Source organism: Pleurodeles waltl, chromosome 5 (assembly GCF_031143425.1).
Source record: "Pleurodeles waltl isolate 20211129_DDA chromosome 5, aPleWal1.hap1.20221129, whole genome shotgun sequence".
Classification (NCBI taxonomy): Eukaryota; Metazoa; Chordata; class Amphibia; order Caudata; family Salamandridae; genus Pleurodeles; species Pleurodeles waltl.
This window is the reverse complement of record NC_090444.1, coordinates 1,845,541,035-1,845,563,019: the sequence shown is the minus strand read 5'-3', so window position 1 is coordinate 1,845,563,019 and position 21,985 is coordinate 1,845,541,035.

Sequence of the window (21,985 nt, the reverse complement as noted above, 5' to 3'; positions counted from 1 at the left end):
ATTACCAACCCACCCACCCTGAGGATAACTTAATGAAAAGGGAACTCAGAATGCTGAGGGTAGAAGAGACCAGACTGAAGCTTAAACAGCAGCAGCTGGCCTTAGATAGGGAATCCCTAGACATAGAGAGGGAAAGATAGAGGTTGGGTTAGTTCCCCATGGTGGCAGCAGCAGTATTTCTGATAGCAATCCTGTTAGAGAACAAGATTCTAGGAATCTGCACAAGATAGTACCCCCTTACAAGGAGGGGGGTGACATTAATAAGTGGTTTGCTGTACTTGAGAGGGCCTGTATGGTACAGTTGGTCCGTCAAATGCAGTGGGCTGCTATTGTGTGGCTATCTTTCACTGTAAAGGGTAGGGATAGGCTCCTTACTGTCAGAGAAAGTGATGCCAATAACTACAAAGTTTTGAAAGATGCACTCTTGGATGGATTTGGCTTAACCACTGAACAATACAGGATTAAGTTCAGTGACACCAGAAAAGAGTCTTCTCAAGACTGGATAGATTTTGAGGACTGTTCAGTGAAGGCCTTGGAAGGGGGGTTGCATGGCAGTAAAGTTTCTGACTATGAAAGCCTGTATAATCTTATTCTGAGAGAGCATATTCTTAACAATTGTGCGTCTGACTTGTTGCACCAATACCTAGTGGACTCTGATCTGACCTCTCCCTAAGATTTGGGAAAGAAGGCAGACAAATGGGTCAGAACAAGGGAGAACAGGAAAGTTCATACAGGGGGTGACAAGGATGGCAAGAAGAAGGATGGGAGGTCTTCTGAGAAGGGTGGGGACAAAAGTAAGCATTCTGAGTCTTCATCAGGCCCACAAAAATCCTCTGGGCGTGGTGGGTCAAAATCCTCTTCTAACAATCAGAAAAGGCCTTGGTGTTATTTGTGTAAAGTCAAAGGCCATTGGGCAAGTGATTCCACTTGTCCAAAGAAAAACACCAAACCTCCCACCACCACAACCCCTGCTGCAAATTCTAGTGCCCCTAGTAATAGCAGTGGTGGTGGGAAATTTACTACAAATAGCCAATCCATGGGTGTAGCTGGGCTCACTATTGGCAATGTATTTGGGGTTGGTCTTGTTAGGGAGACCACAGAGGCTGTTTTAGTCTCTGATGGTGGCATTGATTTTTCCACCTTGGTTGCATGTCCTCTTAATATGGGTAAGTACAAGCAACTTCCCCTAATCAATGGTGTTGAGGTTGAGGCCTACAGGGACACAGGAGCAAGTGTAACTATGGTGATAGAAAAACTGGTCCACCCTGATCAACACCTACTTGGTCAGCAGTACCAAGTGACAGACGCTCATAACAACACTCTTAGCCACCTTATAGCTGTTGTGAATCTCAACTGGGGGGGGGGGTTACTGGTCCAAAGAAAGTTGTGGTAGCCACTGAATTACCTGTAGACTGTCTACTAGGAAACGATTTGGAAACATCAGCTTGGGCAGAAGTGGAGTTGGAGGCTCATGCAGCAATGCTGGGCATTCCTGGGCATATTTTTTCTTTGACAAGGGCTCAGGCCAAGAAGCAAAAAAGACAGGGAAACTTGGATCCCGGAACAATGGACCAAGTGCTCCCCAAAGCTAGGGGTAGAAAGGGTAAATCCCTACCCACTATCCCTCCCTCTACAGATGATTCCCCTTTTGAGAAAGAGGAATTCTCTCCCTGTGCAGAACCTACACCAGAGGAGCTGGCAGGAGACACTGCTGAGCTTTTGGGTACAGGAGGGCCTGCCAGGGAAGAGCTGAGTGTGACACAGCAAACCTGTCCCACATTAGAGGGTTTAAGACAGCAAGCTGTCAAACAGCAAAATGGGGATGTCAGTGACAGTCATAGGGTGTACTGGGAAGACAACCTCTTGTACACAGAGTCAAGGGACCCAAAGCCTGGAGCTGCCAGGAGATTGGTCATTCCCCTGCAGTACAGAGAGTTTCTTCTCACCCTAGCACATGACATTCCTTTGGCTGGGCATTTGGGCCAGACAAAAACTTGGGAAAGACTTGTCCACTTGTTTCACTGGCCTCATATGTCAGAGGACACAAAAAACTTTTGTAAATCTTGTGTGACCTGCCAGGCCTGTGGCAAGACTGGTGGCACTCCAAAGACCCCTTTAATTCCACTTCCAGTGGTTGGGGTGCCATTTGAAAGGGTAGGGGTTGACATAGTTGGCCCCCTTGATCCTCCAACTGCTTCAGGCAGTAGATTTATCTTGGTGGTAGTGGACCATGCCACAAGATATCCTGAAGCCATACCTTTAAGGACCACTACAGCTCCTGCAATGGCAAAGGCCCTCCTGGGAATCTTTTCCAGGGTGGGTTTTCCTAAAGAGGTGGTGTAAGAAAGAGGTAGCAACTTCATGGCTGCATACCTAAAAGCAATGTGGAAGGAGTGTGGTGTTACCTACAAGTTCACCACCCCTTACCATCCACAAACAAATGGTCTGGTTGAGAGGTTTAATAAAACTCTCAAAGGTATGATAATGGGACTCCCTGAAAAACTCAGGAGGAGATGGGATGTCCTTTTACCTTGCCTCCTTTTTGCTTACAGTGAGGTACCCCAGAAAGGAGTGGGCTTTAGCCACTTTGAACTCCCCTTTGGGCACCCTGTGAGAGGTCCCCTTGCACTTGTTAAGGAGGGTTGGGAACAACCTTTAAAAGCTCCTAAACAGGATATAGTGGATTATGTACTTGGCCTAAGATCCAGAATGACTCAGTATATGAAAAAGGCCTTAACAAACCTTCAGGCCAGCCAGGAGCTGCAAAAGCAATGGCATGACCAGAAGGCTGTCCTGACTTAGTACCAACCAGGACAGGAGGTGTGGGTATTGGAGCCTGTGGCCCCAAGAGCACTCCAAGACAAATGGAGTGGACCCCATCTCATTGTTGAAAAGAAGGTTGAGGTTACTTATTTGGTAGACCTAGGCACTGCCAGGAGTCCCCTTAGGGTGATTCATGTCAACCGCCTCAAACCCTACTATGACAGGTTTGATCTCACCCTGCTCATGGCAACAGATGAGGGACAGGAAGAAGAGAGTGACCCTCTCCCTGATCTCTTCTCCACCACTGAAGCAGATGCCTTAGTGGAGGGAGTAGTCTTAGCAGATTGTCTGACTGCAGAACAGAAAGACAACTGCATCAATCTTTTAAGACAGTTTTCAGATCTCTTTTCACTTGTACCAGGTACAACATCCTGGTGTGAACATACAATTGACACTGGAGACAGCCTGCCTGTCAAAAGTAAAATGTATAGGCAGCCTGACCATGTCAGAGACTCAATTAAACAAGAGGTGCAGAAAATGTTGGACTTAGGGGTGATTGAACCTTCTGAAAGCCCCTGGGCTAGCCCAGTTGTGCTTGTACCAAAACCTCACACCAAAGATGGAAAGAGGGAGATGAGGTTTTGTGTAGGGCTCAGCCAGGTAACAAAAACTGATGCTCACCCTATACCCAGGGCAGATGAGCTCATTGATACACTGGCTTCTGCCAAGTATCTTAGCACTTTTGATCTAACTGCAGGGTATTGGCAGATTAGATTGGCAGAAGATGCTAAACCCAAGACTGCATTTTCTACCATTGGAGGGCACTACCAATTCACAGTAATGCCCTTTGGTTTGAAAAATGCACCTGCCACTTTTCAGAGGTTGGTGAACACAGTCCTGCAAGGGTTGGAGGTTTTCAGTGCAGCATATCTAGATGATATTGCTGTCTTTAGCTCAACCTGGGATGATCACCTGGTCCACCTATGGAAAGTTTTGGAGGCCCTGCAGAAGGCAGGCCTCACTATCAAGGCCTCAAAGTGCCAGATAGGGCAGGGTAAAGTGGTTTATCTGGGCTACCTGATAGGTGGAGAACAGATTGCACCACTACAGGGGAAAATCCAAACTATCATGGATTGGGTTCCCCCTACAACTCAGACCCAGGTGAGAGCCTTTTTAGGCCTCACAGGGTACTATAAGAGATTCATCAAGAATTATGGCTCCATAGCAGCCCCTCTTAATGATCTCACTAGCAAGAAAATGTCTAAGAAGGTGGTATGGACAGCAAGCTGTCAGAAAGCTTTTGAGGAGCTCAAACAGGCCATGTGTTCTGCACCTGTCCTAAAAAGTCCATGTTACTCCAAGAAATTCATTGTTCAAATTGATGCATCTGAATTAGGGGTAGGGGCAGTACTATCACAAATGAATTCTGAGGGCCAGGACCAACCAGTTGCTTTTATCAGCAGAAGGTTGACCCCTAGGGAAAAATGTTGGTCTGCCATAGAGGGGGAGGCCTTTGCTGTGGTCTGGGCACTGAAAAAGTTGAGACCATACCTGTTTGGTACTCACTTTATTATTCAGACAGACCACAAACCTCTACTTTGGCTAAAACAAATGAAAGGTGAAAACCCTAAATTGTTGAGGTGGTCCATATCCCTACAGGGAATGGACTTTACAGTGGAACATAGACCTGGGAGTACCCATTCCAATGCAGATGGACTCTCCAGATATTTCCACTTAGACAATGAAGACTCATCTGGTCAAAGCTAGTCTTATTGTCCTTCATTTGGGGGGGGGGGGTTGTGTAGGAAAGTACCATCTTGCCTAGAATGTTACCCCCATTTTCACTGTATGTATGTTTGTTTTTGCCCTTGTGTCATTGGGATCCTGCTAGGCAGGACCACAGTGCTCATAATGTATGCCCTATATATGTTCCTTGTGTGGTGCCTAACTGTATCACTGAGGCTCTGCTAACCAAAACCTCAGTGTTTATGCTCTATCTGCTTTCTAAAATTGTCACTGCAGGCTAGTGACTAATTTTACCAATTCTCATTGGCACACTGGTACACCCATATAATCCCCTTGTATATGGTACTGAGGTACCCAGGGTATTGGGGTTCAGGAGACCCCTATGGGCTGCAGCATTTCTTTTGCCACCCATAGGGAGCTCAGGCAATTCTTACACAGGCCTGCCACTGCAGCCTGAGTGAAATAACGTCCATGTTATTTCACAGCCATCTTTCACTGTACATAAGTAACTTATAAGTCACCTATATGTCTAACCCTCACTTGGTGAAGGTTAGGTGCCAAGTTACTTAGTATGTGGGCACCCTGGCACTAGCCAAGGTGCCCCCACATCGTTCAGGGCAAATTCCCCGAACTTTGTGAGTGTGGGGACACCATTACACGCGTGCACTATACATAGGTCATTACCTATGTATAGCGTCACAATGGTAACTCCGAACATGGCCATGTAACATGTCTAAGATCATGGAATTGTCACCCCAATACCATTCTGGTATTGGGGCTGACAATTCCATGATCCCCTGGGTCTCTAGCACAGAACCCGGGTACTGCCAAACTGCCTTTCCGGGGTTTCCACTGCAGCTGCTGCTGCTGCCAACCCCTCAGACAGGATTCTGCCCTCCTGGTGTCTGGGCAGCCCCGGCCCAGGAAGGCAGAACAAAGGATTTCCTCTGAGAGAGGGTGTTACACCCCCTCCCTTTGGAAATAGGTGTGAAGGGCTGGGGAGGAGTAGCCTCCACAGCCTCTGGAAATGCTTTGATGGGCACAGATGGTGTCCATCTCTGCATAAGCCAGTCTACACCGGTTCAGGGATCCCCCAGCCCTGCTCTGGCGTGAAACTGGACAAAGGAAAGGGGAGTGACCACTCCCCTGACCAGTACCTCCCAGGGGAGGTGCCCAGAGCTCCTCCAGTGTGTCCCAGACCTCTGCCATCTTGGATTCAGAGGTGTTGGGGGCACACTGGACTGCTCTATGTGGGCAGTGCCAGCAGGTGACGTCAGAGACCCCCTCTGATAGGTTCTTACCTCTCTTGGTAGCCAAACCTCCTTTCATGGTAGCCAAACCTCCTTTTCTGGCTATTTAGGGTCTCTCCTCTGGGGTATTCTTCAGATAACGAATGCAAGAGCTCACCAGAATTCCTCTGCACTTCCCTCTTCGTCTTCTGCCAAGGATCGACCGCTGACTGCTTCAGGACGCCTGCAAAACCGCAACAAAGTAGCAAGACGACTACCAGCAACATTGTAGCGCCTCATCCTGCCAGCTTTCTCGACTGTTTCCTGGTGGTGCACACTCTGAGGGCTGTCTGCCTTCACCCTGCACTGGAAGCCAAGAAGAAATCTCCAGTGGGTCGACAGAATCTTCCCCCTGCTAACGCAGGCACCAAAAGACTGCATCACGGGTCCTCTGGGTCCACTCTCATCCTGACGAGCGTGGTCCCTGGAACATAGGAGCTGGGTCCAAGTGTCTCCCACAGTCCAGTGGCCCTTCTGTCCAAATTAGGTGGAGGTAAGTCCTTGCCTCCCCACGCCAGACAGCAAACCTGTGTACTGCATGATTTGCAGCTGCTCCGGCTTCTCTGCACTTCTCCAAGGATTCCTTTGTGCACAGCCTAGCCTGGGTCCCCAGCACTCCGTCCTGCAGTGCTCAACCCACTGAGTTGAACTCCGACATCGTGGGACCCTCCTTTTGTGACTCTGAGTTCACAGATCTTCTAAGTGCCTGCTCAGGTACTTCTGCGGGTGCTGCCTGCTTCTGCTGGGGCTCTCTGAGTTGTTGAGTGCCCTCTCTGTCTCCTCCTCCAAGGGGCGACATCCTGGTCCTTCCTGGTCCCCAGCAGCACCCAAAAACCTCTACCACGACCCTTGCAGCTAGCAAGGCTTGTTTGCAGTATTTCTGCAACATCCAGCACGCCGTGGGGCATCTTCCATCCAAAGGAAAAGTTCCTCGCCCTTTTCGTTGTTGCAAAATCTTCGGCCCTTTAGCACCTTCATCTGGGGTTTGCTGGGCTACTGCCCCCCCTTGACACTATTGCGACTCTTGGACTTGCTCCCCTTGTCTTGCAGGTCCTCACGTCCAGGAATCCGTCAGCAGTGTTTTGCTGGTGCTTGTGGTTCTTGCAGAATCCCCCTATCCCAACTATTGTGTCGTCTTTCTGGGGTAGTAGGGTAACTTTACTCCTACTTTCTAGGGTCTTGGGGTGGGGTATTTTGGACACCCTTACTGTTTTCTCACAGTCCCAGCGACCCTCTACAAGCTCCCATAGGTCTGGGGTCCATTCGTGATTCGCATTCCACTTTTGGAGTATATGGTTTGTGTTGCTCCTAGACCTATGTTCACCTATTGCATCCTATTGTGATTCTACATTGTTTGCACTACTTTTCTTACTGTTACTTACCTGTTTTGGGTTTGTGTACATATAACTTGTGCATATTACTTACCTTCTAACTGAGGGTACTCACTACTTTTGGCATATTGTCATAAAAATAAGGTACCTTTATTTTTAGTAACTCTGAGTATTGTGTCTTCTTATGATATTGTGCCATATGACATAAGTGGTATAGTAGGAGCTTTGCATGTCTCCTAGTTCAGCCTAAGCTGCTTTGCCATAGCTACCTTCTATCAGCCTAAGCTGCTAGAAACACCTCTATTCTACTAATAAGGGATAACTGGACCTGGCAAAGGGTGAAAGTACCACAAGGTACCCACTATAAGCCAGGCCAGCCTCCTACAGTTGGACATTCATTTATTCACTGGACGGCTAAGTATATGGAACAGCAGATATGTGGCAAAACCTGGGATTGCGTAGCAGGTGGCATGAGGTGCTCTGGTGGGGGGAGAGTGGGAAGAGATGGGGCAATCTGTTGTGGTTTGTAGCAACCATGGTACCAATATGCGGTTGTCCGGACATGACTGTCATACGTCTAGGTGAAAACAATCTAGTCCAACTATCGGGGCTAACTCTACTGCAACACATGCAACGAGGATTGGTCTTTCTTAAACAGAAATCGGTGGGGACTTGCCTGGTATAGACTGAATTTGAGCCTTGTATAAAGTGGAGGGGGGCAATTAAACATGCCGCCATCAACAAAGCTAGGAGCAACCTCAATCGTGCAATGACGGTGTTCTGTTTGGCAAAAGACATTAAGGTATCAAGGAAGGCAAAGAAGGCATCAAGGAAGAAGAAACAGAGCTTTTGCATTTAGATGAGGGTCATCTCTCGAACCTGGGCAATGCTTATTACATGTTGGAATTAAGGGACTTGCTTGGGGAGCTTTGGAATGAGGAACTATGGTGCAGAAGAGGTGAATGCTGAGTTGCTGTATGTCGGGATGGGGCAGTAAAACGCCCTCCAGGGTTTTCCTGGGTGGCAGTAGTTGGGGGGGGAAGATTCAGATGCAGGCTTATCTACCCCTTGCAAGGGGAGGAAGCGAGCACAGGCGAAGGACGACGGTGTGAAGGATGCCTGGGGAAGGAAAAGAAGGCTTCATTGGAGGATGCTTGGGAAAAAGAAGTGAGTAAGAGACTGGGAATGGCAGGAGATTATTGGCAGGGAGAGTGAAGCAAGATGGTGTGCTGCGGTGAAAGCTTGAGGTGATGAGAGACTGGTGGGGTGGATAAAGGGATTATGTTTAAAGATGTTTTCAGAAAATGTTGAAGTGGTTTAAATGATTGCAATCCTGTCCTAGAAAATGGCCTTTTACACATTATGGTATACGGCGTGTGATTACCTCACGATGGAGTATCACGGGGAGGCAGAAGACACAGCCTAGTCTTCCCCCGGGAAACTTCATGGAGGCATTATGAGGCCGGACAGGATAGGTGGGTTGTGGGTGGGGACGGGGTTTTAAGGAAATAATATAAGGAGGCAGGGGAGGGGTTACAGCCTCTTTCTGACTTATCTCTCGTCATCAGGGGGTTTCAAAGTTTGGCCACCCACCCACTCTACAATATCTAGGAGGGATGGGCCTGATTTGTTTGTGTGCTGACATGTTTCCACAGTAGGACAGGTTGGAAGCCTTGGACATTAGTTGGGGGGTGGTGGAGAGTCAGATGCAGGTGTATCCATTGCTTGCGGGGTGGGAAGGGAGCAGAGGTGAAGGAAGACGGTGTGTGGGATGCCTAGTACAGGAGAAGGGGGCTTCACTGGAGGATGCTTGGGAAAAAGAAGTGAGAAAGAGACTGGGAATGGAAGGAGGTTATTGAGTGAATGGTGAAAGGAAGAGTGAAGCTGTGCTGAGGTGAAAGCTTGGGTGATGGGAGACTGGTGGGGGGTATAGAGGATTCTTTTCGAAGATGTTTTGATGTTACAATAAAATTTTGAAGTAGTTTATATGTTTGCAATCATGTCAAAATAAGTGGCTTTTTACACATCACGGTGTACGGTGTGTGATTACCTCATTAAGTGTGGGGTGGTCATGATTTCAGGAAGTGACAGATGAAGAGTGCCCTCAAGCCCCTCTGCATTTGCTGGATTCTGTTTGCCCCCTCATCGCCATTGCCGTTATGTGACCTATCTGGGCGAAAGCATCATGCATAGGCCAGGCCACGCTGGTAACTGGGCATAACATAACACACCAAGCCGCGCTTGATCTTTAACTCTGCAGGAGACCCATAGTGGTCATCTCCCTGTTTATTTATCCCCTCAGACACTCCTGGCTTTGAGGGTGCATGTGACACAATCGGTCAATGTAGTAGTCGGGTGGTTCACTATGTCTCCCACGCTTTCATCAGAGACCACTCCCCCAGTGGTGATGTCACTGTACCACTTGGAGGCTCTTGTGCATGCAAGGCCTTGTGCTGCCTTTCTGTCGCAACAGTCGCCAGCCTGGTATTGAAGCCTATCAAGTCATGTCATGGAGCCTGGGAACCAAGCATCCTCTAGACACAAGCAATAGCCCATCCTTTACAGGCCTGTGCTCCAACAGAGGGGAGCCCATCAATACCTTGTTTATGGGCCTCCGAGCATGGTCCACGGGCTAGAGGGGTGCGCCGCCCTTCACAACGAGTCCCTTAACAAGCCCCTCAAAGAAGCCCGCAAGTAGGGGCATCAGTCTCCCTCCCACTTCCACTTTGTATGCTTCGCCCCAGGATGAGCCCTATTCTCCCCCAAGCCTTGTGCTGTGTGTAAAAGGATATACATTAAGGTCCAAATTTATAGGGATTTGGCATTACCCCTGCACTGCCACCATTTTGGCAGCCTACCGCTAACACAGGCACCCTTGCACCATGGTGCACTCGTGTCTGCATTGTAGGCCAGATTGTTTTTGTGCAGAAAGGGGCACCTTCCTGAACCTAATAATCCCGAGACGCTTTTTCCTCTTTCTATATGTGCTGCAGAACGCAGAGGAAAGAGGAAAAAATTAGGAAAAATAAAGATATTTCTTCTCATTACTCCTCACCTAGGGAGGCATAAGGTTTTGACAGATCTCCAGGTTTACATGGCCTTGCAAACTTGGGGATGCGTCAAAATCCATGAGTGTTGCGTGGGAACACCCACCGCAACACCCATGGAACACCTTTCTGATGCAGAGTACGGCAATGCAGAAATATATGCTGCTTTGCATGCCTCCATATTTATGAGTCCATTCAGAGCCACACAAAGTGGCTTCGCGGGGCCTCATAGATATGGTTGAGAGGTTTGTGCTGCCACTGTATCACTAAAAGTGATGCAACGGCAGTGCGAGCCTCTCATGCATATGTCTATAAATGTGCATTTGCCTTCACACACCCTCAGCTGAAGCTGATAAGGGGAGAGTAGAAGTTACCTGTTTTGCTGCACCTGGTGGTTGTGAGGTACACCTGTACTACTCTGCGGCCTGGTGGCTGGGAACAATAGCCTCAGCCCCACCACTGGCACCTCTGCATTATACACGCTGCTGGCAGAAGGCTACAGTGCTTAGGGGCACTGCCTTGCATATAAGGGGGTGGTGGCAGTAGGTATGAGTAGCAGGTAGTGGCCCCAGCCCTGCAGGTGTCCCTGCGCCTTCTCGGGGACTTCCGGTCGCACGCGGGTACCTGCAGGTGAGGTACTGCAGCGGGTCTCATGTTTGGCATATACCTTAGTGTGGCGCACTACTTTTTTCTTTTGCCTCTCTGCTTCGCGCTCCATATGTTGTTTCTTCCTTGTTTTTGGGCATGCCACTGTTTCTTTGTGGTGTCCACACCCAAAGGCTGAAAGCTGGAGGGTGGTTATTTTTCATTTATTTTTTGGGGAAGTTTTATATTGCGCAAACTCGATTGGATAAGGGCTCTACATGAGTACCACTTACACACAAATTTAGCAAGTGAAAAATATACAGACTGGTGCATTTTAAACAGAAAAAACTCAGAAATCCTCAACGTGGCTCTCCCCACACAGTGGGAGGCCGGTACTACAATATTCAATGCACTCAGGAAACTCGTCCCATAATGCTTTGGGGGGCATTTCTTTTACAAAACATCTTTGCCCGTAACTCACCATGTGGTGGTCCTAGGACAATGGGACCACTGTCAAAACTTCAGAACGACATGCTCTTTCTATCCAGGTCATCGCTGAGTCCACACACTAGGTTGTGGTGGGGGGCAAAATAATAACCCCTCCCACCATTCAATGTCTTTTTAAGCTCTCTCATGGCTGGAAATATTTGTTTTACAGCTGGGAGTAGTTGCTGTGTTTTAAGGGCCTTGTTTGCAACATCTATTAGGCCTGAAAATGTGTAAGCACTATGCCCTCTAGGTGCTAAATATATGGTTACATTGCATTACGTTCTGCCATTCTCTTTTCATGTGGTTATACTCTCTAGGGGCTGACTATATGATTACATGACCATGTTTCTTACAAATGATATTTTTATTGTGGTGCCCTGTAGGTGCTGTTCTGAGCATTACAGTCAAGATACTACAATATTCGCTGCACTCGGAACTCACCCTGTAATGCTTTGCAGGGCATTCATTTAACAAAACATTTTTGCCCATAACCAATGGGCCCACCATCAAAATGTTTAGCAATTCTGTCTAGGGCATCTCTCGGTCCCCACACTAGGTTGAGGGGTTGCCCAAAATAATAATATAAATAAGTATAATAAATAATGGCAATATTTTCATTTTTTGATGCAGATACAGGAAGAAGGTAAATGAAAGCGCATTAGTTATATTCAAGGCCACTAAAATTATGTGGCAGAGAAGACCAAATTATGCGGTAGGGTTGACTAATTTATGTGGCAAGAAAAGTCCAGTTACGCATTTACAATTCCAATAGCTCTAACTCAAGCAAATGCAAGACCTATTGCATTGAAATGCTTGTTATTTATGTGGAGTAAATGCACTTCTCAGCTGTAAGACCCATGCAGCAGTGATCTGCCCTGTCCATGGATGGGAACACATGCTATGGGTGGGGGAGTGGTCCCTGCAGGGCCAAGGTTGCAGCCAGGTTCACACTTACACTGCATTAAAGGTTCTTTCATATAATCTCAAGGATGTCCCATCACAGAAGGGCTGGGGGGTGAACGCTCAGAGGCAGGATGATGAGTGCAGGGATTAGGGATGGCCAGTATTTAGCAGGCGTCGATGCTGCATAGGAGAGAGAGATGAGATGCTGTGGGGGGCCCAAACGTAATCCATGCTGTGTGCAGTGAATCTCATCCGGGATAAGTCTCTTCCTTTCTTCTCTTTCTGTTGTGAAAACTATTTAATTATATACTTTGTTGGGACCCTAAAAAGAACCATAGGGCCTATGAACTGTTGTTGGTACCGACAGGGCTTTCTTTGATATGTATCAATTGCTACCCGGGCCCTGGGGTTCACTGGGTGACCCATAGATTGTAATGGCCAAGAGAGCAAGGGCTGAAGGGGGCTGACCCACACTCATCACCCCACTGGATGCTGCTGCCCTGTGGGCTGTGATTGATCTTCAAGACAGGAAGAGCTGAAGGAGCTGATGCAAAGCCACTCTAGATATAAATATAATCTACAAAAGCTCCTGAAAGGAAGCTAAAGCTATCTCCAGATCTGACCTAAAGAGCACAAGCAGGCAATGCCTCATATATACAAGGAGCAAGTGATGGACGGAATGCTGAACAATGTCAAACATCCTTTTGTGTTGATAAAGTTGCCTCATATCTCTGCATCACCATCTGAGGAAGAGGCAGATCTTCTATCTCCTTCACATCCTGTGCCCGTTGCTGTGGGGCAGTGTGCAAGTCTGCAGTACTTGCACAATCTATATGACTACAGCAGTTTGCAGGGTGGTATTGGTATCATTGATGGTCGCCTCAGCTCTGTGTTATATTTGTAAAGCGCTCTATCACCCGCAAGGATATCCTAGCGCTGAGCAGCTGTGCGTGCCTAGCCTTGACTATGGAGGATGCTTCAATAGAGGCACATCTGGTTGCATGTCTGTTGTTCACTTCAACATGCCAGTAGAGGAAGAACTTCTCACCCAGAGTCACTTGTACATTCTTGTACAATTCCTGCTGAGACCTGCTCTCTGGCCCAGACTCGTTTTCTACAAATTTATAGAAACTCCAAATTTAGAGAAGCATTTCCAAGTAAGTTTCAGTTTTTCAAGTTGTAGAAGATGGTGGGGCTGCTGCTATCTTTTAAACCAAGGATTGGCTTCACCTCATTCCATGTCTACTCCTGATGGATGAAGTGCCTCCTGCTTGGGATGCGGAGGTGGTGCTTTGGCTGGCACTGATCTTCGCGTCGCCTGAAGAAGATGGCACTGCTCCAGCTTCTTGCTCTTGAATCTCCTGTGCCTGGTGTCTGCCAGTCCACTTCAGGACCTAACTCAGGTATTTTGAGACATTGCTGTGATGAGCTTATCTCATGCAGCAATCAGTACAAATGAGATGTTAACTATTCGCGCATTATTGGTTTTGGTCACGCTTCAAGTAGGATAGTAAATATATGGCCCACCGAAGGTACACATGTTCCAGCTCCATCCTCAAGTTCCACCTGTCCAAATGTTAGTTCATCAACCTTTCCCACAGCACTCGTCAGGCAACACTTCCCTCCAGGTCAGGTGTGTATGCGCATGTGCAGTAGAGCAGCGCCATTCCAGGCACCCCACACTCTAAGCAGAAGCAGGAATACACTCCCCATTCCAGGCACCACTCACTCTAAGCAGAAGCAGGAATACACTCCCCATTCCAGGAACCACTCACTCCGAGCAGAAGCAGGAATACACTCCCCATTCCAGGCACCACTCACTCTAAGCAGAAGCAGGAATACACTCCCCATTCCAGGCACCACTCACTCCAAGCAGAAGCAGGAATACACTCCCCATTCCAGGCACCCCACACTCTAAGCAGAAGCAGGAACACACTCCCCACTCCAGGAACCACTCACTCCAAGCAGAAGCAGGAATACACTCCCCATTCCAGGCACCACTCACTCTAAGCAGAAGCAGGAATACACTCCCCATTCCAGGCACCACTCACTCTCAGCAGAAGCAAGAATACACGCCCCATTCAAGGCACCATTCACTCTAAGCAGAAGCAGGAATACACACTGTCAGACCACAGGACAAAAACGTGTCCTCTGAGCTGGGCAGGAAAACACTCTATTGAGGGCTCTCCCCATTCCAGGCACCCCTCACTCTAAGCAGATGCAGGAATACACTCCCCATTCCAGGCAACACTCACTCTAAGCAGAAGCAGGAATACACACTGTCAGACCGCAGGACAAAAAACTATCCTCTGAGCTGGGCGGGAAAACACACCATTGAGGCCTCTCCCCCATTCCAGGCACCCCTCACTCCAAGCAGAAGCAGGAATACTCACTATCAAATCACAGGACAAAAACGTGTCCTCTGAGCTGGGCGGAAAAACACACCATTGAGGGCTCTCCCCATTTCAGGCACCCCTCACTCTAAGCAGAAGCAGAAATACACTCCCCATTCCAGTGACCACTTACTCTAAGCAGAAGAGTAGAAGCAGGAATACACTCCGCATTCCAGGCACCACACACTCTAAGCAGAAGCAGGATTACACTTACCATTCCAGGCACCACTCACTCTAAGCAGAAGCAGGAATACACTCCCCATTTCAGGCACCATTCACTCTAAGCAGAAGTAGAAATACACACTGTCAGACCACAGGGCAAAAACATGTCCTCTGAGATGGGCAGGATAACCAACCATTGAGGGCTCTCCCCATTCCAGGCACCCCTCACTCTAAGCAGAAGCAGAAATACACTCCCCATTCCAGTGACCACTCACTCCAAGCAGAAGCAGGAATACACACTGTCAGGACAAAAACCTGTCCTCTGAGATGGGCGGAAAAACACACCATTGTGGGCTCTCCCCATTCCAGGCACCCCTCACTCTAAGCAGAAGTGGGAATACACTCCCCATTCCAGGCACCACTCACTCCAAGCAGAAGCAGGAATACACTCCCCATTCCAGGCACCACTCACTCTAAACAGAAGCAGGAATACACTCCCCATTCAAGGCACCACTCACTCTAAGCAGAAGCAGAAATACACACTGTCAGGACAAAAACCTGTCCTCTGAGATGGGTCGGAAAACAAACCTTTGAGGGCTCGAGCATGGATCTAAATTAGTGGCATCTATGTTCTCCTTGCGGGCCAATGTACATATACGCCATATAGGGGTCGCCAGGGGTTGCAGCTGAGACCCCAGGCTTTCCCTGTGCGACCCCTGGCTCTGTCTTTGCGACGCCTGGCCTCGGAAGTGGCAAAATCAGTGCCTGGTACACAGGGGCAACTCGTTCTAATGGAGGTCTTGGGGCCCGACTTTCCTAGTTTTCTGTCAATTTCTTTAATACACAAATAGCGAATAATATTATTCATTATTATTGTAGTGACATATTTCAGTACATTTATCTTAAGTATGCCCCTCCCTGGCAGCTGAGGTAAGTAAAAATGATTTTAAATGTATGTTGTGTGAGTGTTTGCGGGTGAGAGTGTGTTTATGTGAAAGAGTGTGTGGATATTTGTGAATTGTAAGCATATGTGAGAGTCAAAGTAAAGGTCAAATGGTGTGTGATGTCACTTCAACTACCCCGCCAGTGTTGGTGAATTGGAAGCCCACTTTTGCGTAAAAAAATGACGCAAACGTGACGCTAAAAAAGTATAAATATGGGCCATAGTCTTTACATTCTAATGTTTGGCGTAAACTTGTCGTTTAAGGGTTTGGTAGCAGAATATCATCTGAGCTAAATGATGTAGCTTAAATAATGTTTATGCAAAGTTTGCCCCGTTACAGTTAAACATAGAAGATCAGCCCAGTTTGTGGCAAAATGTTTGTAAATCCCTCAGTACTTTAGGCCTTAAACCTCTGTGATGGTGGAAAGTCCCATGGCATCTGGAATCAGGATTACTGAAAACCCACAGCTGAGTTCTAGGCCCTTATTTACTGAAGTTGTGGACAGGCATCACCACAGTGCGCACAGTGCAAACGGTCATTTAAAATGAAACGTTCAGCCATAACATTCTTGACTTTTAAAAAATGTTTTTTGAGTTTGTATTAATTTAATCATTGACTCACTTTGTAGAAATGATGAATGTAAATTGTACTTGAAGGTTTTGGCATTTTATGTTATGTTCCTCTTTTATATGTTTGTCTTATGTGGACCTCCATGGGAGTTCCGTATCATAAAAAAAATAATAAACTGACTGACTGGTCATTTAAATTGGGTAGTAAATTGGACACTGTATTTTGCGTTGGGTGAGCGAACGTACACAGTTCTAGTAAATAAGGGTGTCACTATGCTCCTCCTAGCATTGCCAGTGCTCACTAAAAGCTCTCCATAAGGTCTCATCAGAGAGAGAATAAAGGTCCTGTGTGCATGTTCCAGCATGGATGCAGACCTGAGAACTTTGGGATAGATCTCACCCAGTGAGAGCAGGGTGCATAAAGGGGCAGGACCTTGATCCCTTACTATCATGAGGCATAAGAAGGCAGGACCATGGAGAGAGGACAGAAAAATTATCTCTGTGGCTGCCAGGTCAGGATGATTTTACAGTAGTCTGGATATAAATGCAGCGAAACACAATATTTTTGTAAGATGACATTTCTACCAAAGATGTTCTGTCACACAACCTGCTTACATTTTGGCAGAAACTGTATGTGTGATGTGCAGTGGATGATGGCCTTCTCCATAGAGCCATCAAACTGTCAGCATCAGAGGCTCAACTCTACTCAGGTGGGACTCCCAACACTGAATATTCCTGGCCTGGTCCCTCCCAGGTATTAACCAACAGAATGGTCCAGAACATGTGCAGACAAAATCTCCCTGTGCATCCGAAACAGGGTCAGGGTGGCAAACAATTCCAAGGCTTGATTCCCCTCGGGCCTCTTTAATCCACTACCAGGCACCCCCCGCCCTGTTATCTCACTCCTTCCGGTTCTTTATCATCCCTGCTTTCTTCCTTTGTCACTGTTTACTGTCTTTCTCTTCCTTCTTTTTCACCCTTGTGGGTTTTCTCTCTCTTGCTGGGGCCAGAGTCTGACTGGGGAAAATAAGTGCTGTCCCAAAAAATAAGCACCAGTGCCCCTCCTAGAAGCCTGTGGAGCCTCCAAGAAGGAGGAATACTAAAAGGCACTGAGGGCCTGGGCAGAAGCCCGTCCTCAAGAGCATGATGAGTTGGGGGGGCTGAGAAGGGCTCTGTAGGAGGCTGGCCCTCTATGTAGTGTGCAAAGCTAGGCACATTGTGCAGGGGGTGCAGGCAACCACACGTTGGTTTCCAGGGGCAAAAACTAGATCACCCAATGCTCAAATGTTTTAGGTAGCTTGGTCGAGTAGTTAGGCAAATCTTGGAGAAGTGCAAAGCATTTGTTGTACTTGCAGTATCAATCATGCACCACATACACTCGAAGGAATAACTCGAGACCAATTTATAAAATTACTTCAGCTTTTTATATAAATTTTAAGACCAAGATCGTTAAGATTGGTTAACTACTTTTTAAGATATTATTTTCTGAACTTTTAATAAATGCAGTCTTTCTGTGTGTAATTACGCACCATAGGAATCAATAAGCCGTCTTGTCTTGACCCAATGGTCTACCTTTTACCCCAATTCTTGAGGGGAAAGTGTACCCAGGTCTACCAGATGTTGATGTAGCATATCATTGAAACAATTACTAAGCAGATGCTTTTTCATGAACAGGTTTAACAACCCATCATAATCGTATACCCTGTTTCCTGCAAACCAACCACCTAGCATTTCTACTGAATAGTCCACAAAGTCTACCCAGGTCTGGCTCTGGGTTTTTCGAGCCTTCCTGAAATGTATTTTGTACTCTTCAGTTGTAAGTGCAAAGCCCTCAATTAGGGTACCATTCATGGGGTCATAGGATGTAGAATCTGTCTCATTGAGTGTCAGGAGCCTATCCCTGCACTTTCCTGACAATAACTCCCTCATCAGTGTGGCCCCAATGTTTCTTTTCAATTTCCCACCCAATGCAGGCTCTTTCAAAGGCAGAAAACTATTTTACTATATCATCCCCTTCAGTGAAGGGAGGGAAAACTCCTTTTGGGAGTTTGATGTTGAAAGCCTTTTCCTTCAACACTTGAATACTGCCACCAGAGATGGGTCCCAAGCCCAACTCCTTTCTTTGTTCTTCTATTTCCATGGGCTGACTGTCTAAGGCCAGTCTCTTGGTCAGCCTAGAAATATCCAGGTCTGTTTCTGTGGGTGCTCTAGAGCTACTGAGGGAAGAGGAGCTACCCTCATCCCCATTCTCCACAGGATCTTCACCCATCACAGATGCATCATCATCAGTTACTTCATCTGTGGGGTATCTCTTTGATGATGGGCTACCTGAATCCAAAGTTTCTCTGTTTTGGGGCTCTTTCCCGTCTGAATTTTGTATAGTCTGCAGAGATTCTTTAATTGGTCATAACTATATGCCTCATAAGGTTCCAGGTCGAGCTCCTGGGTTCTGACCTCTGTTTCAGACATATTCACTTTACTGAAGTTGGGACCTTTTCAGAAATTTAGAATCCCCTTTTTGGATAGGCCAACTAAAGGAAGGACTTTTAAATCTTTTTGCTTGAGTTGTAGGGACCTAACCAGGGCCCTAACAATTATTTAAAATTTTTGCAAAAGATGTTTAGTCAATAAAAAAAAAAAAAAAATTAACTAAAGGCAATTTGGAGAGTTATTCATGTGCTCACAAAATTGACAAAGTGGTATCACCAAATGCAAACACTTTATCCCACCGCTGATCAACAAAATGTAGGAGCATGGTCCTCTATGTAGTGTGCAAAGGTAGTCACACTGTGCAGGGGGTCCAGGCAACCACACACTGGTTTCCAGGGGCAAAAACTAGATCACCTATTGCTCTAATGTTTGAGGTAGCTTGATCAAGCAGTTAGGCTAATCTTGGATAAGTGCAAAACATTTGTTGTACTCACAGTATCAATCATGCACCATACACACTCAAAGGAATAACTCAAGACCAATGTATAAAAATACTTCAGCTTTTTATGTGCAGTTTAAGACAAAGAACGTTAAGATTGGTTAAGTACTTTTTAAGATATGATTTTCTGAACTTTTAATAAATGCATGGGAATCAATAGGCAGTCCCTTTCAAAAATGCATATAAAATCATACAGTTGCTTTACCAAGTTCAGCCTTCACAGGTTGGTCGAGGTCATTGGTGGGCACGCTGTGCCAGCAGGAGACGTTCAGGCAGCTCCCGGTTCCGGCGGGTGCAGTGTTGGAAAGTCTCTTAGAGCTGGTGCAGGGCCACTGCAAGGGACCACTTAGAAAAGGTCTGCAGTTGCAAAGTTAAAGGCGGTGCCTTGGGGTCCCCTTCTGGTGTCAAGGTTGCAAGGGGTGTGGGACCCTGGGGACACAGCTGGTTCCTCGTTGTAGGATGCTGGGCAGCCAGATGCAGAGCAAGTTGGTGATCCAGGAGCTGTGCGCAAAAGAGTCCTTTGGAGCTGGAGGTGAGTCGCTTTGAGGGCTACTTACAGGACAACGGGGGCACGCTGGTGGGAGGTCTAGGGTGTTTCTGAAGTCCCTTGACTAGGGCTGCCTCTTGGTCTGGTTTCAGCTCTGAGGGAGCTGGTTTTCCTGATGTCTGATGTCCACTGACCAGTACCTGGGTTATTGGCACGACACGAGCACTGGAGGGTGCAGTGCCACCGAGCTTGGCATACTTGTGGGGCTTATCCTAGTGGTCCTTGGTGTGCTGTCGGGTCCAGCTGCGATTTCCAGTTCAGGAGATATTGGCCGGTCAGTGAAGTGACCCTCACTGGCTTGTTGGTTCTTTGTTGGTTGTAGAGTGGTACCTCCACTCAGAAGGGAGATCTTGGGTGATTTGTGAAGCCTGGAGGTCCTCTGGGTTTCTTGAGGTTAGTCCAGGGTCCAGCTCCTCCTCAGCGGTGATTGTTGGGTCCTGAGTGCAGAAGGCAGGGATTGGAGCCTTTTTCTTGTACAGCAGGTCCACAGTTCTCATGCCTTGGTTCTTCTTTGGGCTGGTCTTCTTTGTCCTTTCGATTCTAAAATCTTACTAAATTTAGTGGGCATTTTAGGGGGAACCTGGTAGTGTCCAATGGGACACTTACCGTTGGGTGGCTACACCCATTATAGTGACCACTTCCTGTGGGAAGGGTCACTGCCCTAAACCTAATTGGCTACTTTTCCCCCATTCAAGATGGAGGAAAATGAGAAATGGGGTCCATCTCACAGGCAACACCTTAGGGGTGGTGCATGCCAGGTGAGGCCACTCCTCCTACACTTTGTTAGGTTTCCCACCTTTGCTCCTGCTAAAAGTGGGGGTTTGCAAAAGGGGATGCCATCTGTTGCTAGCAGCAGGCTTGGGGTCGAGTTTCAAGGGTAGTAGTCCTTTGAAGCTCACCACCAGGACAGTGCACATTTGTGAGGGAGGGGGTATTAGCTCCTCCACCCAGGAATGGCATTGTCTTACAAACCGGCGAGGCTGGGCTCTTTCCCAAGGTTTGTATATTGGCTGTCTGGGGGTGGCAGCTGGATAGAACCAATCAACAACTATGCCAGGATAGTTAGATTTTGTGGGGGCACCTCTAAGGTGACCCTGAGTACATTTAGGGATAAATCCAATACTTGCACCAGTTTGGATTTAACATTCTGAGTTGTTTGATACCAAACAACCCAGGTTTCAGAGTGGCCATCATGTAGCTGGGAAACTCGTGTTGACCAGTGTCCAACACATGTATTAAAATGGCTGCTCTGTTCACTCACTATGTCCCAGGTCTGGCAAGGACACAGTGGGGGCATACTGCTCATGCAGCTATGCCCTCACATATAATATGAAGCACCTACCTTAGAGCTGTAAGGCCTGCCAGAGGGGTGTCTTACCCATAGTAAATGCAGTGTATGGTGGACAGGGCACACAGGCAGTGTGCCATGTCGAGTTTGGGTTTTGGGTTTGCACCAGAGCACTCAGCCTGCAATGGCAGTGCTGGGTGCATCTGGATGCATGGCCCTAGAGGGGCACAATCAGTGCTGCTGCCCTCAGGGGCCTACCCATAGTACCCTGTTCTCTGGGTACATAGGTATCCACTTACTATGGACTTATAGTGGTAGCTAAGGGTGTATCCGATTGTGCCAGCTTTAGGGAAAGAACTCTGGCCCAGGGAACCTGGTCAGCAGGGGCCCTGGGCACTACACTTTCTAGAACACATCAACATCAGGCAAAAAGTGGGGGGGATAACCATTTCAAAAAGAGGCCCTATCTCATAGGCTCTTCCGAGGACATGCCAACAGCAGTGGGGGATGACACCCCTGGATTTGTTCCTCCTGCAAGACCAGGAAGCAATGTCTCCAGTCATGGCCTGACGACAGAAGAAAGGAGAGAGGGGAGAGAATTCAGGCTGCAGTTGGCAAAATTAAACATGGAAGCTGAGGAAAAGAAAGCTGAAAGGGAATCCAAACAAGCTGGGGATGAAAGAGCCTTAGATGAGAAGAAACTTCTATTGGTTGATGAACTGAGTCTAAAAGATCTGGACCTCAAGGCTAGGCAGTCTGAGTCCAGCAGTATACACGCAGGACCTGCTAGAGACAAGAAGGTTCGTATGCCTAAGGATTTGGTGACCAGTTATGTGGTGGGAGATGATAATGACAAATGTTTTTCTGCTTATGAAGTTGCACTGAGGGCACATGGGGTTCCTGAAGAGCACTAGGGGGTGGGCCTGTGAAAAGACATGCCTACACTTATGAGGGACACACTACTAACATTAGAGGTTGGGGACCAAAACAAGTACACTCC